The sequence below is a fragment of the Lutra lutra genome, chromosome 6 (assembly GCF_902655055.1).
Source record: "Lutra lutra chromosome 6, mLutLut1.2, whole genome shotgun sequence".
In the NCBI taxonomy this organism is placed as follows: domain Eukaryota; kingdom Metazoa; phylum Chordata; class Mammalia; order Carnivora; family Mustelidae; genus Lutra; species Lutra lutra.
Genome location: NC_062283.1, coordinates 85,048,292 through 85,067,451, shown reverse-complemented (window position 1 = coordinate 85,067,451; position 19,160 = coordinate 85,048,292). Strand labels below are relative to the sequence as shown.

The following is a 19,160-nucleotide window of genomic DNA, read 5'->3' as shown; positions in this document are numbered from 1 at the left end:
GGTGTCCTCCAGGGCAGAAAGCACCACTGCAGCCCGGCGGCCTGGGCCTCGGGCGGGCGAGCTGCACTCCGCCTCTGGGAGCCCGCGGGGAATCGGGATGCACACCCCGTCCCGCCCCACGTACCCTGTCCCCGGGGCTCCGCGTCCCCCGCGGAGCCGCGCGCACTTCCCGGGAGAGAGTTCACAGTCTCCCCGCAAGCCGGACCCCGCGGGCGGGGACGGGGAGAAGGGACACTCACCTCCCCGAAGCCCGGATCGCCTCGGGATCTGAAGTTCAAGTGTCTGTCCCAGCCGCGGACCCGTGCGTCTGTATTTAGGTATTTACTCTCGTTCCTTCCAATGTCGGAGTTTCCCCTTCGCGTTGTGCCTCTGGTGAAAACAGGACATCCCCTTCGGCCACCCCCCGACAAATAGCGTACACTAGTGGGGGAGAAACGGGGCGGGGGGAGAAGCCAGCTCCGAGGGGGAGGAGGAAAGGAAAGGAGCCAAAACTCTGGACTAAGACAGGGGTGGGGGGAAAGTGGAAGAAAAGAAAAAGAGAGCGCGCGCACAGCCACCGCTGTCGCCACTGCCCCGCTTTTCCCTAAGCTCTTTCCCCCTCTGAACCGGAGCGACAACTTCACGTGGACAGGCTCGAAGTTTTGCGCGGAAGCCGGGAGCCGCGGAGCGTGCGCCGCGCCGCGGGCAGCCTTGCACTTGCGCGCGGGATTGGGGGCGGGGGACGCCGCCGCCGTCTCCCGCGGCCACTGGAGGCCGCCGGAGGGGCCCGGGGCGGGCGGCGCGCAGGGACCAGCTCGTTTTTATTCGACTTCGCTGACTGCCTGTTGTCATCGTTCGAGGTCCCGCGTGGGGACCGCTCGGGACCCTTGGCGTCCCTGGTGGCACCGCAGTAATCTCCGCGTCCTCCGCGCCGCCCCCACCCCGCCCCCACGGACCTGGCGCGGGCCGCTGCTACCCGCGATTGAGGGCAGGGACCCGCAACCGCACTCCTCTCCCGGGACGAGGGCACCGCTGTCTGCCCCCACCTGCTTCTGTGGGACAGCCCAGGGGTTGCCTCCCACTCCGCCGCTACCCAGTCTCCCCGGGTGTAGGCCATTTCGGGCCCTGTGCCGGATTCCTTTCCACTTACCCCAGGGGAGAAGACAGCAGGGACTTGGCCTGCTTGCAAAGACGTAAAAGAAAAACCAACCCTCGCCAGTCGGAGGGGACGAAATACCCTTTTGCTTGAAGATGTATGCTAGCATGGAGTAAGCAGTCTGGGGGTAGGCTTGCTGGGAAGGGCCTGGGCCCCTTCCAGCGCTGGGCACAGGTATAGGCATCCCTTCCAGACGCCCAAAGGTCAGGCAGCGTCAGAGCTTCCCCAGGCACATTGCTGAAGTGACATTTCAGAGCCTAAGCCTTATGCGCCTGCTTTAGGCACCCACATAAGATTTAGTATTCTATAAGAGCATATGTGTATACCACAACCAGAGGCCACGGCAAAGTAGACAATAAAAAAAAAAAATACATAAATTTTGCATCTGTTTAATCATCTCCCCCTGAAATCTATTGTCTATTCTTCTTTAATTGTCACATCCATTTAAAGTGCGTTAATTTATTGAGAATATATGTCAGTCATTAGACTGGTCCCTTTTGGTAGGTGTATGCTCATTTAATTTTCACAACTCTAAGGTGGTTATTGTATGGTGGTTATTTAAGCCCTTGCAAGAGATAAGGAGACTAGGCCCAAAGAAACCTAAGTAACTTAACCGAAGACAACCCAATGGTCTCTAACCACAAAGCCTATGATCCAACAAGCAGCTCCTCACATGGCCTTAGATGTGGCAGTACAGATTACAAGGTAACTCGTGGAATTTACTCCTACTCAAAGAAAATGTAGTTTTAATGTTTTGTCAACTTAAATTATTTTCTGTAAAAAGAAATATTTTGTATTTCTGTAAAAAGAAATATTCTGTAAAAAGAAAATATTTCCTCCTTTATTTCAGCTTGGTCTTTTCCAACTGCCACAAGGACTCTAGGGTTTAAAAACAAAAACCAGTATTGAATTGTTATCATTACAGCTTATTTTTTAATTAGTGAGGGATTATCCACAATTATGAACAAGCAATGGAAAAGGTGAGGTTGTAAATTTAAACTGATAAAGGCACTTTCTACTACTCTCACCATTCTGTGGGTGTCAATCTTGCCTGCAGGTTTATTTTGAAGGCCTAGACCTGCCAAGAACCGTGTTCCTTTTTCTGCTTCTCGAGGTGGAAAGGGTTCTGGTGACGGATTTGGTGCAAAAAACATTTGGAGCATGATCCGCAGCACGTCGTGGCATGAAGAAGATGTCGGTTAATATACACATAAGACAGACATATCAATGAGGGGGCGCCTGGGTGGTTCATGAGTTAAGCCTCTGCCTTCCGCTCAGGTCATGATCTAAGGAGTCTGCTTCCCCCTCTCTTTCTGCCTGCCTCTCTGCCTACTTGTGATCTCTGTCAAATAAATTTTAAAAAAAAAGTATCAATAGGTAGAGTTCATTAACTTTGCAGATCTTATTATCCCCCATTTTACAGGTGAGAAAATTAAGGGCTCAGAATTTGTAGCAGCTTCCTAATAAATGGCAGACCTAAAATTCAAACCAGCCTCTGTGCAACCCCAAAGACCACTGTTAGCCACTGTGATGCTGTTATTATTCACAGAGTAGTCAGAAAAATAATAAATATTTTTAGTACACTGTGTATGTTGCAATGACTGTACCAAATACATAAAAAGTAAATGCAAATGCTGAATTTGAGTCTCTCCTCATAAGGCCACAATTTTTGAATTTCATTTTGGTATGAAACATTACTTCTAAATAAAGGTGGGGAGATGCACAATCTGGATACAGTAAAATTTCATACTCTAGCATATTGTTCATACAGATGTAATTTTTTGCATGGTTTTTTACTCCCTTCTAAAATCAGATTTTTACCAAGACTGACCTTGCTTTCAATTTACTTTGTTCCCATCTGATTTTTTATATACCTTTATAAAAATGTATTTACAGAAGTTATTTTTAAAAACCTACAATTATATCACAGTACTAGTATTCAACTTCTTATTACTATCTTCGAGTACATCTAGTCCTAAATGTACATATATTACGTGGACACTAACAGGAGTGATATAAAATGTCATATATCAGTCCAAGTTTGAAATAAGAAATTGAGCATAGGAAACAAAGAATTTTGAGGTTGTATAGGCAAAATGTATTGCTTGTTTAAATAAGCATTATTTCCAGCATTTCTATTGAGTATCACTTTTATAACTATTGCTATATCGTCTGTAATAATTTAACTTAATACTTTTCTTTAAACTATTTGTATTAAAAGTTTATCCGACAAAGGAAACTTATCATCATCATAAGTGGAAAAAAATCAATATTATTTACCATAAATAGAAAACAACCTTGCAAATGAAACTGTATTATGTAAATAAAAATTATTTATTCTAAGCCACCTAAAATTATTTCACCCATAAGTTTGAGAAACACTGGTTTAAAGAATTACATTCCTTATGTCCCTCAGGCTCTCCAAAACATATTTTAAGCCTTTCCTTTCCTTTACTGTAGAGAAACATTGAGTTCAAGATGCTTTGAGGTGTTACCTTTAAAACTCTGTTTTAATTCAATTATTGATTTCCTTGCCTAAAATATACACTTCTGAAGTTGAGGTGTCTTTTTAAAGTTAATTTATTTTTTATTATTTTTCTTAGCATCTTACTTGTGGTAAAATTTGAACAACTCATAAGTATACAATTAAAAACCAAATTAGTCTCTAGAGAGACTATACCAGTTACCCCTCACTCTCCCCTTCTGCCTGACCCCTCAAAACTTCATCATAGGCCTTAACCTCTGAGAGAGAAAACTCCAACGGTTAACCTCGTGAAGTGGCGGCATCTATTGGCCTCATCTGGTACTGCAACAAAGTTCTACAAGGCAAGGCAGGGGAGAGGAAAAAGTAAGACAATGAGAGGGAGTCAAAGAGCTTGAAAAGACAGGTGGGAAAGTCTGAAATCTTCTGGAAAATTCCGGAAGTGATTCAGAAACACTAACAGACCCTACATGACACTAATCAGGTCATCAGAATATCCATAAATGTCCAACTTAATCTGAGAAAAGACGTATTTGGGAGCAAAAAATAATGTGACTTTATGTGAAAATTGGGGGAAACCGAAGATTCCCTTATTAGTAATTCCTTTAGCCAACTGCTCCAGGGCAGGATGCTTCTACAGTTCTCATCTACTATTTGTTTATTTTTCAAGTGTGCATAGTACTGTTTGGCATTGGGTTTTATAGAAGACAAATTAAACAAAGCCCTCTAGGAGCTCAGAATCCAAAACATAATTTTTATTTTAATTTCATTTAAAAGCAACCTTAAGGGAAGATCATCCTGTCATTTAGTAAGAACAAAATTTAGTCTAAAAAATTTTAATAAGACACTGCCTTTACCAACAAAAGAAAGCAGAAGACGGGATGCTTATAGAAATAATCCCAAAATAGATCTTTTGGGTAACTCCATTGGTGGACCTTTGAACTCCAGCTGGAAGTATACTCAGTTCTTAAAAACAAAAAAAAAAAAAAAAGAAAAAGAAAAGAAAAGAAAAAGAAAGTCATTCAATTGTTTCTTAGTAAGTTCTAAGCAAACCCTTTGAGCTTTGGGAGAACGGCCTTTCAGAGGCCAGCATCCATACAAAGTAGGTTTAACACTGTTTTACTCAACTACTCTACCAATGACAGATTACAGGAACAAATGAAGATAAGACACAATTGTCCAGGAATCTAAAGTGCTATGCTGCTGAATTACGAAAATCTGTAAATAAACACATATTCTGAGTAATTTTGTGCAAACAGATCAAACTTAAAAAGGTTTCTATTGGTTTATGAAAGTGAAGAAATCGGATCTGCAAGGGACCTGTTGGGTCATTCTCTTCTGCTGGGCTCTCTACTAAACTTCCTCATTCTTGGCAGAGTCTCTAAAGAAAAGGAAATAAATGCATACTCTCTGGGAGACAGCTTCATTATATTTACTTTTAAATTCTCTCTTGAAATTTTTTCTCCAGTTAATTCCTTTTAGTACCATATTATGCAATTCTACTCTATCTTTCATGTTTACACCCAACCTTCAGATGTTTATAAACAGATATCATGCCCACTTTTAGTCATCTGTGAGCCATGTTAAACAAATGTAAGGCCTTTTAATCTTGTTTCAGCTCAGTCTCTCCAAGCCCTTAATCATTCTTATTGCTTGTCTCTGAACTATTTCCAGGTTCCTAGATGTTCATTTTTTGTTAGACGGATCCCACAGTGAATGCATTGTTCCAGGTGTGGTCTCATTAGCATACTAGAATGAGTTTTCCTTTATTTTTTCTTTTTCTTCCGTGACCTTATGTTTTGGCTTCATTACAAACTCCCACCAACTCCTGCTACTTTACATATTCTCACAAACTTATATGTAAGTTTTTTCTCTATTTTCACTTCAACAGTTTCTTCTAGCATACTGAAACAATCTGGATTTCGCAAGTACTTTACATGCATAGTTCTAAGTGATAATAAGTCAATATATGAACAAATGTTTCAAATAAGGAAAGATCTAACTAACCTCTTTTTTAATACAACTCTTAATTATATATCTTTATGATGTCCATTTACTTATAAGAGATATCCACTGATTACAATGTCAAAATCCACCAATGGTAATTCCCAAGTGCCCAAATTATGAAGGGCAAATAAATTGATTTGACAATTTTAAGATAATGCATTTGGCATCGTTAACTCCATTACCTATTTACACTGTAAAAGCTCAAAGTTAGGAAGACTGCTGTATTGCAGCTATCCATTTAGACTGAATATTTTTTAACGAAAATATTTTGCTATAACTGAAAATTTAAAGGAAGCTTTCTAATGTCCATTCTTTTCACTATGTCTTAGAGCACGAACGTTTACAAAACCACGTCTTTATACATTTTTAAAATTTTAGCTGTATATTCTCACCCCCACCCCAACACACATTAAAATGACTTTCCTGTTCACCTGATTCTTTTATTTGGACGCCAACCATCTCAGAATAAGTTGTCAGTCCTCCGTGGGTCTACTTCTCCACCCTGTTAAATCCTAGAAACCTGACTTCATTCTCTTTTCTTTACAGAGACTGCTCTCTTTAAAATCATCAGTGGTGGGGCACCTGGGTGGCTCAGTCAGTTAAGCGTCTGCCTTCAGCTCAGGTCATGATCCCAGGGTCCTAGGATCGAGCCCCACATCCTGCCTCCTGATCCACAGGAAGTCTGCTTCCCCCTTTCCCGCTGCCCCTGCTTGTGTTCCCTCTCTCGCTGTGTCTCTCTCTGTCAAATAAATAAATAAAATCTTTAAAAAAAATAAAATAAAATCATCAGTGCTCATTCTAATGGTCATTTGTTCATCACCCTTGACTTCCGGGAAGCATTTGGTATTTTCAACAGCCTTCTACTAACTTCCAGCGGACTTCTCCTTTTTCAACTTCCATGATTGTGTTTATCCCCTGATTGTACTTCTCTAGTTCCTGTGGTACCACTTTCACAGAGACCCAACCCTTAGAATTTGTCCTCACTCTTTCTTACCTTTCCTATACAAGGAGTCAACAGGACAAGTTTATTTTGCACTGGCAGTGTCTCCTTATCTGTCCTTGCATTGCTTTCTCACTGCTGCCTCCCCAGGCCAGATTTGCAGAACTGCCATCCTCCTCCTCTAGGCTCTCTTCAGCTAACATATGACACAGAGATAGGAGTTTGTCTTTCTCTAAAGTTCAGTTCTTGTCTCAGTGAAAATACACCGTAGGTCTCAAATGTCAATTTGATAAAGTGCAAACATCTAATCCAGCAGTGAAATGCCCAGAGCAGATGTGGCAAACCAGAACCTTCCATTTTCCTTACTCTCTTATGCACAGTCCCTTGTAGCTAGCAGGGGATCGATATTTACTTACATAAGTTAATCAGTTGAAATGAGGTACTTAAATGAAGGCTGACAAAACACTTCAGTTGATAACCTGCTCGCAATAGAGCAGACAATAATCAATATGATGGGAATCCTCCTTTGTGTTTAATGCGTTTGTAGGTAATGCCAATTCATGGAGGATCCTCTTTGCACAATTTGATACCCTTCATGCCCCAAACAACTTCCCTCTTTTGTATTCTACTTTTTACTCTTTCCCATTAGCAGAGATAAAGTGTTCAGTATGTGTCCTACAATCCAAGATCTGCGATGAATCATCCCAGCTTCATGACCTAATTTCCAAAGTAGTCTGTGAACTCAAGAAAACAGAGACCGGGATACATGGCTCAGGAGGGGAATTTGAGGACAGGAGAGGAGGGCTGGGGCAGAAAAAGCAAGAGGAGAGGGACTCAGGATGACTGACTTTTTTCCTTCTGTTAGTAGACCTCATGTAGTGCTGGGGACCTAAGATGCACTCATTATTATTGTACTCATTAAAAGAACTTCGGGACGCCTGGGTGGCTCAGGTGGTTGGACAACTGCTTTCGGCTTGGGTCATGATCCCGGAGTCCCAGGATCGAGTCCCGCATGGGGCTCCCAGCTCCGCGGGGAGTCTGCTTCTCCCTCTGACCTTCTCCTCGATCATGCTCTCTCTCACTGCCTCTCTTTCAAATAAATAAATAAAATCTTAAAAAAAAAAAAAAAAGAACTTCCTTGGGGTGTCTGGGTGGCTCAGTTGGTTAAGCATCTACCTTAGGCTTGGTTTGTGATCTCCGGGTCCTGGGATAGAGCTCTGCATGGGGCTCCCTGCTCAGCAGGGAATCTGCTTCTCCCTCTCCCACTGCCCCTTCCCCTTTCTCACGCCCCCCCCAAGATAAATGAAGTTTTTAAAAAATTAAAAATAAAAGAACTTACTTGGCTTCAGACTCCCTGCTAACTTGATATTAACTAAAAGTGCACCGTAGTTTCCCATCTGCAATAAAAGGATGAGCCCACGCTCCTTTGTTTCAAGATGAAATGAGCCAGTGCAAGTGAAAAAACTTTGCAGTTTCCAGAGTGCTATATACCCATGTAAGACAAAGCCTTGGGAGGCATTTGTGCTGTTGCCCCTCATCTCTGCCTCTTTGGAACAATTGAGTATTTAAAATGCTGTAGCCTTTTTCTCTTTAACCTTTAGATAAGAGGCAATCTAAATAATAACAATGGATCTCCCCGCCCCTCCCCCCCATTGACTCAATGAAGCTATTTTAAAGGAAAGAAACCATAAACATTTACAATCCCTCCCCCAAATTGGCTCATTGCCAAAAAATTATTCCTAATAGCCAAGACTGAAACCACCTAAGACATCAGTCCTGAGGAACCCAAGAGCCTGGTGTCATGGCCTGGTTTTCACCTGGGTTTTAGGATATCAAATTCTTAAGCCCCTCTTCTTTCACTGTCAGATCCTTTTCCCAGTCCTCTGATTCCCAGAGCTGCTCTTTGGTGAGTGGCCCCCCACTGACAAGCTCCCCATGGGAACTTTCTTTTCCTTGGCTTCTGTGGTTCAGCTCCAGCCTTGGGCACCTCCAGCCCTCTGGCCCCTCCTTTATCCTTGTCTTGAATCCATTCTGGCCATTTATTTTTTTTTTTTATTTTTTTTTTTTAAAGATTTTATTTATTTATTTGACAGAGAGAAATCACAAGTAGGCAGAGAGGCAGGCAGAGAGAGAGGAGGAAGCAGGCTCTCTGCTGAGCAGAAAGCCCGATGCGGGGCTCGAACCCAGGACCTGGGATCATGACCTGAGCCGAAGGCAGCGGCTTAACCCACTGAGCCACCCAGGCGCCCCCATTCTGGCCATTTAAATGTGGATGTCCCTTAGCACCTGTTCTTAGCATTCAAGTATGCTTACTCAATGTAAGGAGGTACAGAGATGAACCAGATCTGCCACCGTCCTTCAGAAAACTTCAGTCTAGAGCAGAAAATAGGGCATTTAAAAATAGTTATTACATGAGAGAGAAAGTGTCCAGCTTAAGAGAAACATTGACAAGCATACTGCTTTAGTTCAGAACAGAGAGAGTTTGCTTCCATCTGAGGGAATAAAGGAGGTGGCATTTGGACCTGGCCTTTAGATCATGAAGAGTGTTATGCCTAGGAATATGTGTAATTCCAAGTAAGAAAAACAGAAGCCATTGTCCCTCCATTCCAGCCTCCTCCAGAACAAGATACTCTTCTCCCCGTGTTCCCTTACCTATTAATGGCACCAATAACCTCGCAGCCACCCGGAGGTACAAATGAGTCCTTTCATTCCTTAGCCCCGGTCATCCAATCAGTTGCTGAATCCTAGAGGTCTCACTTCTGTGATAAGCTTTGCTTTATCCCTTCCTCCTTGTTTTTTAGTGCTAACTTAATCTCTGCTTCAGTCGCTTTCACATAGAGTATTTAAATAGCCATAGAATTGGTTTTCCCATTTCTAATGCCTTTCCCCGCTTCTATCAGATTACTCATTTTACAACACAGTTCTGTTCATGCCACTACTTTATTTGGGGGAGAGGGAAATCAGCCTTTAAGCTCATATTCCAGAGCTCCCACTCTCTCGTCCCTTCCAGTCTTTCCAACACAGATTTGCTTGGCTCTCCGTCCCTCTGCCACCCCACCACAGATGATCTTTGGCTCTTCTGTGAGCTCCTCCAGAGTTGTGTGTTAGGTGTAGATAATTGTCTACCTAAGATGATGGTTACTTTTGACCTTTTATTACCTTTGTATCCTCTGGAGTGCTTAATGTAGAATTTTATATTTGGTAGGCACGACAGAAAAATGGGCTGAATAAAATCAATGATAATTGTTTAATAAACATATTGAGTACATACTGTCTGAGCCTCCATGTACTGCCTGGGTATCAGTGAAATACACCTTTGTGTTCATTGGTATAGGTATAATTTTTTAAAAAAGAAAGAGAGAGAAAAGAAATCCTAAAAGTGATAATAGGTCCGTGGAAGGAGTTAGTACATCTACTTCATAGACTGTTGTGGAGAAGTAATTCATGACATCATATGCTGGTTTTGTGTGTGTGTGTGTGTGTGTGTGAAGACAAAGTCTTAGTTTCATCAGAATTATAGGCTATTTATATCTAGAAGGCACTGAGAATTGTGTAACTAATCAAGTTTCTCTTTTTATTTCCTTCTAGAAAGTTTAAAGCCCCTTTGGCCTTCCCCTCACCCCAGCAAAGGTACAGGTTGCTATGGTATGTCTTTTTGTATTAGTCTTATCCCCTATACCGTTTAAGGCCCCATCTTATCTTCCTTCTTTCTTACCTGATTTTAATTTGTTTTTAATTGTGTTTTATCCATATAAGCCTCCCACATTTAAATAGCTATTGAAAGTGTTCATACTATTCTGAATGATCATGTAACAAAAAATAGGACAAAAGTACTTTCAGAGCCAGAATTTTAGGATCTTGCATTTTAAAAAATACATCATTCATTTTTATGAATTCCTTCTACTGTTTCTTTAACTTACTTACCCCACCCTTATCAGCAACCCACCAAAAAGTTCCAGGTAGTAGATTTCTTTTCTTTTCTTTTTTTTTTTTTTTTTTTTTTTTGGTAACAGTACAATAATACTTGTCATAGAATAACTGCTTTTATAAACCTATAAATAAGTTTGGTCATAATGTGGTCCAATAAGGGCACCTGAGTGGTTCAGTCAGTAAAATGACTGCTTTTGGCTCAGGTCATCATCCCGGAGTCCTGGGATCGAGCCCCGCATTGGGCTCCCTGCTCAGTAGAGAGCCTGCCTCTCCCTCTGCCTGCTCCTCCCCTTGCTTGTGCACTTTTTTCCTCTCTCTCTCTGTTTCTCTATCTCAAATAAATATACAAAACCTTAAAAAATAATAATAATAATGTGCCCCAATCTTCTCATACTCTAGCTATGAAGCTCTAGTTGCAGAAGGTTAAATGATTTGTTTGCTCATTAAATGTGGGGAAATGGAAGTAGAATAGAGGTCTCTCAAGTCTTCCCACACTGACTGAAGTCACTGAGCATAACATCTGTGTATTATTGTGCCTGCGGACAACACATTTTTAACAGGAATGCTAAATATATTAGTTTTATAAAATATACAACTAATGGAGAAGTCACATAACTGACAAGTCTCACTTTCTTTATGGCTCCCCCACCCCCACTTTCTTTCCAACTCTTTTTTCAGATCAATTCTTTGCCGCACCCTATATTTTTCCGGATAAAATTGGAAACTCATAAAACGATTTTTGGTATAGGTTTCCTAGAGTATATAATTCAAAATATTACTACAAAGGTGGAATGATTAGATCCATTTACCATTGTTACCAAATTTCAGGAATCAAGAGAGTCTTTTTACTAATGATGTTACATGTAGAAGTTGGATATTAAATCAACAGCAAGTTGCAACTGGCAAATAAGAACAAACCAGAACTGTTATGTGTGTATATAACACTGTTTTTTAATTTAAAATTTATATTATTTTTTTAGGTCAAGCTTGACTTGAATTTACAGTTTTATTTTTAGTATCAAAACATAACTCAAAGATGTTTACGTTTGATAATGTGACTCCTTTATCAATCTTATATAAATGTTAACAATATTTATTTAATATGTTACTGAACTATAGTTTATAACTTAATTATATTTTATGATTTAATGCTATTACTTATCTATATATATTACGTATAATATATATATATTAAATCACAAAACAATGCTAATACATTTTGAACACATTGCTGTGATTCTCAACTTAAAAAACTATCAAAATGAAAATAAAGCATGATACATGTGCAACACACAAGGACAGGTAATGTAAATTGAAGACACAACTGTTCATGGCTTTAGCAACCCACTGCCAACAACTGAAAATATGTAATTTGTACCTTTGACATCAGAGTATTTAAAAATATTTTTAATAACTGTTTTTTCATGAAACTTCATAACTTACAACATATAATCTTTAATCACTCTTTGTGCTATCATTTAAGTTCTCCCTGAGAAAAATATCAAACTTCAAGCTAATTTGAGGAGCCTCCATATTTTATGTTTGTGTCAATCCTCAGATGAATATGTAAAATTAAAAAGTAGTTTTCCATTTCCAAAGAGCAAACATCACAGCTCATCAAGACTTACACTCATTTCACAAATTAAACCCACCACACATTGTTTATGCCTTTAGTTCAATGTGCAAACAATGCCTCATTGAGGGTTGTATTTCAAAACAAGTAAAAACTGGCCTTAGTTCCTTTTTCATGTCATTGTAGCTTTGAAGTGTATGCTTATGTGAAATAGCTTCTCATGGTCATCAGCAGTCTGTATACTAAGGGTAACTAGCTAGATTAACTCCTAGCTTAGTTTTACCGCTTATTAGGGAGTCTACGAACTGTACCTTGGTGCCATTCTTGATCAAACATAAAAGAAAATGTTTTGTTTCTTCAATTTTGCAATCTGTATTTCATTTAGATCCCTCAAATCATTAAACAGCATATCTGTTATTTTAATGTCATTAGCATTTCTGTTAAAGTAGTGATGATGAATAATTTTTCATATTAAAACTCATAAAGTATTACTCAACTCAGTAGCTATGGAATTATACTTTCAAAAACGGTATACCAGTTTAAAAATGAATGTCTGTGGTTCTTTCCTTGTTTGTTTGTCTTTTTTTAAAAGATTTTATTTCTTTATCTGTCAGAGAGAGAGCAAAGGCAGGCAGAGTGGCAGGCAGAGGCAGAAGCAGGCTCCCTGCCGAACAAGGAGCCTAATGTGGGACTCGACCCCAAGACCCAGAGATCATGACCAGAGCCGAAGGCAGCCGCTTAACTGACTGAGCCACCCAAGCATCCGTCTTTTCTTGTTTTTAAAATTTATGTAATAACCTAAGATTTGAGATAGCTTACAAAAAAAGTCATTTTTGCCTATTAACATGACCCCAAAAATCCAGGTATTAATAACTCATTATTATATATGAGTTAGTCTACACTTTAATTAAAAAAACCCTTTCTTGCAAAGACTGTTCCCTTTTTTAAAATATTCTTAAATGCTTTTTCATAACTTCATGACTTGATGAAGTTCTATTAAGAGGCCTCTAGAATTTTCTTGTGAAGAAACTGAGGAGCCCAATCATTTTATAAAATGAAGAAAAGAACACAGAACTCAACCAGAGTTGGTATAGATCGCCTTTTCTATTAGACTTTCCCAAATCCCATCAGATTTATCATGGAGTATAGCCACCAAAACTGCAATCCCATTCCCGCCGATGCAGATGAACCATAATTTTGGGCAAAGGTAAAACAACCATTTCTCTTGCATTTCTAATATATTTCTAAACAATATCAAGAATATAACAAAATACTTTGTGATAATTTCACCAGGATTTGGGCCTGTTTCTTAAAAAATAATCTGATTATAATAGTTATCTCTCTGGGTCTGTAAACTACAATATAGAAGTCATCATCTCAAAGTATTGGTAGTGGTACTTCTTTCTAAGACAATTGCCTTGCAGTTGACATCCTGAAATTCACCTCCATAAACTCTTCAGGCACACAGCCTTAAAACATCCATCTGAATGTTTACTTGAAATTTTACAAACAGGAATGGATTAGTATCATCTAAAAGATGAGATATTTAACTGAAAATTTCTCCCTCTAGATCATCTTCAAAAATATTATATGTCTCTTCTCTATTTAGTACCCTGTTTGATACTAAACCTCAAAAGTGCCATTTATCCTATTCATTTTTCTAGCTGAAAGTCAGTTTTTCACTATGTCAAAATAAAACCTATTATTTGTAATGAAACCTTTGATATAGAAACAATTTAGTTCCTAAAACAAATAAAACACAAAAACAGTAGTAAAAAGGGTATTTTTCCAAAATAACTCATATTTCAACATGTATAATCCTACCAATAATTTTATATGCTATTTATGTCATTTTTGCTTGTGTAATTAGAAACTAGATTCATCAGTCTACTACAGAGTAGAGTGTCCCTTCTGGAAACTTGAAAATTTGGGAATCCTGTTGGAAATCTGGATATCCAGTGCCTTATCTCTTTGTTCTAATAGATCATGTATTGTGCCGAACAGATTATACAATTTCATTATTAAGTTCCTTTAAATCTCTCTAATCAGTTTGATATGGTCCTGATAACTTATTCTAAAGGGTGAACATCAAGGGAAGAATGAGTTAGACAAGAGGTTGCCTAACTAGTAGGAAGTAGAGGGGAAGGAGGTAAGGTTAGATAAGGGAGTTATGTATTGATTCAAGTTGCTGTCATAATTAAGGGTATCTGCTTCCCACTCGCAGCAAGAATTCCTTTGACATCATCCATAACGCATAGTCTCATAGTATCATTTTAGGACCTAGCAAATAGTAGGTACCTATAAATGTTTGTTGAATAAGTAAATTAATCCAATCTTGATTTAGAGCTTAATACTAATGATATGTATATATACACACACACATATATATATATCCCTAAAAATATATATATAGGTTTATATATATATAAATATATATACACATATATGTGTGTATGTATATATTATATATACACATATATATTATATATAAATTATATATATACACACATATACACACATATTATATATATAAATAAGGTATAGATATAAATAAGGTGTAGATATATAATATATATGATAAATATTATGTAATATTATATATAAATTATAAATAAATTAAATATATAATAAATATAATATATATATATAGATAAGGGGTGTGTGTGTGTATGTGTATACCTTATAAATGTTTCTCTAAAACCACCTTTCCTGAGATTTTGGGCAGTTATGGCTGCGTGAGTTTTGAGAATTCTACATCACAGGACAAGAACATTGTTTTGTTATATTTCAATCTGAAAGGCAATGTATCTTGTTCTCACTTTCTCTCTCTTAAACTCTCTCTCTCTCTCTCTCTAGCTCTTCTGTTACTTTATTTTTTTTATTTTTAAATTTTATTTATTTCTTTGACAGAGACAGATCACAAGTAGGCAGAGAGGCAGGCAGAGAAAGGAGGAAGCAGGCTCCCCGCTGAGCAGAGAGCCCGATGCGGGACTCGATTCCAGGACCCTGAGATCCTGACCTGAGCCGAAGGCTGAGGCTTTAAACCACTGAGCCACCCAGGCACCCTCTTCTGTTACTTTAAAGCAAGTTTTAAATTTAAGTAATATCCCTTAATTGATATCACATAGATAATGAGAAAACAAGGGCCAGGATGATTGTGGAAGACACAAAAAATAGTCAAAGCCTTAATGATACTTCCAGTTTTTCATTCAAGCATACTATTTTGAATGTGTTGATTTGGCAAAGAATGACCTTTGGCTCTGAAGATCATTTTTCTTGTAATGTTAAATGAGTGTCAAGAAATTAATCCTCCCACCACACTTATAGAAACAATAATAGTATGAGTTGGTTATGAGCTGCTTTGATAGGGTACTGTAAAGCCCTTTAGTCTTTAAAGAGTCGTGGCATTAGGTAACTCTAATTGTTGGTTTCAGATGTCAGTCTCCATCAGGAACACAGCTGGAGACTGATAGGTGTCACTTGGGAATTAGCATTTTGGATTACTTTGAAGTCAATTGGACTGAACATGAAAATTTTATAGTTAATGGCAGATTTCTTTTTAAGATATATTTAAGTAAAGTATCGCTTAAACCAATTACATTAAAAACTATCCAGAATAAGAAACCTCAAAGGAAAATTCTTCTCAATGGCAAAGTGTTAATCAAATAAACCAAGAAAACATTTTCCCCAAGCCCATAATTTCCATGCTTTGGGTTGTTCTCATTTGGATGTGGCCCATTTTAACTCTTTCATTTCATTCCTAAGGATCTTCCATTTTGACATGGTCATTTTTTAAAAGTCATAGAAATGGTAGCACACACAGAACCAGGGCAAGTGGTGTAATTGGTTAGGCACAGTAGGGAGCACTTTGGGAATTCCATCTGTGCCTGGCTGTGATCAATCCCTCGTGTTTTTATTGAGCCTCCCTAGACGATGCAATACCAACACCTCCTGGTCCTCAGAGTTGTCTTTTCTTATCCAGAGAGAAGTTAGGAGTGACTCATTTACTCTCCAACAGGTGCTAGAGGACAAGGGTATTTTCCCTCAATGATCAGAATGTTTCAATTCTGTTTCCTACTAGAAAATTTCCATAAATCAGTTTTCAGTTGAGTTGTAACTTATGGAAGAATCTTCATGCCCTTGAAGTCAAAATGAAAAGCAATTTAATATCAGAGTCCATGGATTGCAAATCAAGGAGCAGGTAGGAGTCAATACGGGCCATACTACCTGTTGTGTACTGGTGTCAGCCAATGAATCCTTACTTTACAAAAAAGCAGAATAGAGAAAAATTTTTAAAAAGAAATTACATGTACCATATAAGTTGGTGAACTTCAATGATTTATCCAAAGTTCTTTCCACTGTGCTCTCCAGTTTGCCAGCTTTTAACTCTTATTTCAGTACAAATAACCTCATATCAAGTCCAGACCAATCACTTCATGCTTTATTCCCTCAATTTTCTCATTCTTGGCATCTCCTAGAATATTATTAGACAGCGGCTTCAATTCTTTGCTTGATTTGCTGGAAAAATTGGTTCTGGACACTTCTTGTATTGTAGTGTCACTGGCACACATAGCAATCAGAATGACTGCATGTCATGACCCTTTTATGGGACTCTCTGCCATCACAGGACATTTAGGTTCATCCCCTCGCCCAGTTGTTGAGCCAGCAGCAAACAAATGAATTTGTGCTTCTTTCTAGAACTAGAGATATGATTAAATGCATCTCCGAGAGCTCTGTAAGAATGGAAGCTATCATAAACACAGTCACAGAGTCAGAGAATGAAATGTATTTTAAGGTGTCTATTAACAAGTGGGATATGCTTTTCCGAACAATGGGTGGTCAGACTTTATAGCTTTCTGCATCATGCTGTGTTTTATGCCTGAGCTTTTCCTTTGGACGCATAGACCAGAAATCATAGCAGAAGAAAAACTGCACAGGAATCCAGAGTCCTGGCTACCAGGGGCATGTCTGCCTCTGTTTGTTGACCATTTAACCTCTCTGTTCAGTTTCCTAATCTGCAGAAAAAGGGGATGCAGCTCAATGATTATCTCTAAAAGCTTCTTCAGCTGGAGCATTCATTCTGCTGCTCCTCCTGCCTTGTTTGCCAGCCAATGAATAAGCATTTAATTGTTGCCTAATATGTACGTAGGTTGGATGAATTTCTTAGTGACTAAATAAATCTGTTTCCCAACTGAGGCCAGGTCTATAAATGGTAAGTAAATTAAACCAATAGCATAAGGACTGCTCTACTCATATTTCTGCAGATTTTCTGTTAAGAGTAGCTGAGGGTCAGGGAGCAACTGCGTACATGGGTCTGGCTGCTAATTTAGCATCAGAGGACCTGTGTTAATCCAGGATAATTACTTTCCAGGTCCAGCTTATCATGGGTGTGTGAATATGGCCGTTATTCAGATGGTGTCCTGTAACAACTTTCAAGTGATGGGAGGAGGGGAAGAAGTGAGTCATGTTAGTAGACATAATTACACATAGTGAAAAAAAGTACTGGGAAAATTCAATTAAACCCACACATATATATACACATAAGTGGATGTGTTTAATTAGGATTAGGGTTGCCCGCAGGGCTATATAGTCATTACATAGTCTTGACTGTGATAGCAAAGTGGGTCATACTTTAATTGTGTCACACAGTAAAAATGTTTTGATATGGGCTTGGGAGATACAGTGTTTGAATGGCTGGGGAAGTAGAGGTCTGCGCAAAATGTCACAGTAGAGATAAATTGGAACCAGAATGGGTCAAGAGAGGAGCCTCAGACCCCAAGGGAAGAAAGCCAACAAAAGGAGAAACAGGAGAATAACAAAAGATTCGCTTAGTCAACTTCTTGCTCTATTTAAAGTCTATTGCTGGTTTATGTTTACCTCTTGGTTATTTTTGATAATATGATGCTTCTGATTCTTAGCACTAAAAACATTATCTTTACACTTATATGACTGTGGAACTTCTGTGAGGTCAAGTTTTCTTGTTAATTCTGTGCACTTATAAAATAGAATAGCCACAGGTAAATTGATTTCTCCAAATCTAACGTAGGGATAAAAAGTCACTTTTCCTAATCTCTGATTCTACAAAGCTTGATGGCTAAAGGACAGGTAGGGGAAAAAGAATCACTACCAAAATACCAACAAGGTTAGAACTACTACAGAGAAATATACATTAAAGACTTATGTAGTAATCTTTAGGTTCTAAAGTAGGCAGTAACATTAACCAACTTTATTTTGTGCTTACAAGATGTTTTATGTGGATAATCTCCCTTAATCCTGACAACTATAAAAGGTAGCTACTATTTTTAGCCCATTCTACAGATGAGAAAATGAAGGGTTAGAGAGGTCAAGTCACTTAATCAAGCTCACTCTGCTAAGCAAGGAGCATAGCGTTGACTCAAATCTAGGTTAATGAGGCTATGGAAATGAAGGTTTAAACAACTCTGGCAGATAGCTCACTGTAGTCGAAGGGTGTTGGTTGGCACATAACATTGGTGAAAAGAAAACGAAGAGACCAAAACGAGAACAGAAGATAGTTACCCGCTGTGACTTTTGTGGAATCATAATAATATATTCTAAAAAAAACCCTAAATAAATAATTTAAAAATTTTTTAAAAATTGCTGAACTGCAATTGTCAGTAACCAGCATTTGTGTGTAACTTTTCAAGCAGACTGATGGGCTAAACGTTATACAAGTTAAATTAAACAAACATTGCCAAACCTGGGAACTTATAATAGACTTGTGACTAAGTCAGAAATTTCAGAGAAATTGGAAAATACAGCTGATAGTATCAGTAATTCAGCATTATTGTTATTCTCTGCATTGCTGCTTGTGTTCTCTTAGGAGGAGCACTGACGGGAAAATTCTCCAGGCTGGTTCAAATACTGTGGGCTAGTTAATTCTGGGTGTCTTTCCGTGATGCTGTCCTTTTGGTTACTGTGACCACATGTGTGGGATAACACTACCGCAGTGGCATCCGTGGCCGAGAGATACACAGCTAAGGCTAAGATGTTTATTCCATCCCACCCTCACTTGTCCTCATTCTCTGCAATTTTCCCCATTGGGGTTTTGATATTTGATGTCAACTCAGCAGAA

The 19,160-nt window shown here is 38.9% G+C and overlaps 1 protein-coding gene across 14 annotated transcripts in view; it reads right to left on the bottom strand.

Annotated features, from left to right (window-relative positions):
* The window catches only part of EYA4 (EYA transcriptional coactivator and phosphatase 4), a 321,947-nt gene that overhangs the window by 285,137 nt on the left and 17,650 nt on the right, over positions 1-19,160 (bottom strand). For 10 of the 14 annotated variants that reach the window (XM_047733835.1, XM_047733832.1, XM_047733831.1 and 7 more), the window contains exon 1: positions 240-368. The exons of 2 other annotated variants lie outside the window; for them this stretch is intronic. The gene's annotated coding sequence lies outside the window, so the exon portion shown is untranslated. Of the gene's footprint in view, positions 1-239; positions 369-1,129; positions 1,269-19,160 lie in introns of those variants that run through there. 2 more of the 14 variants (XM_047733825.1, XM_047733822.1) reach the window with 2 other exon arrangements.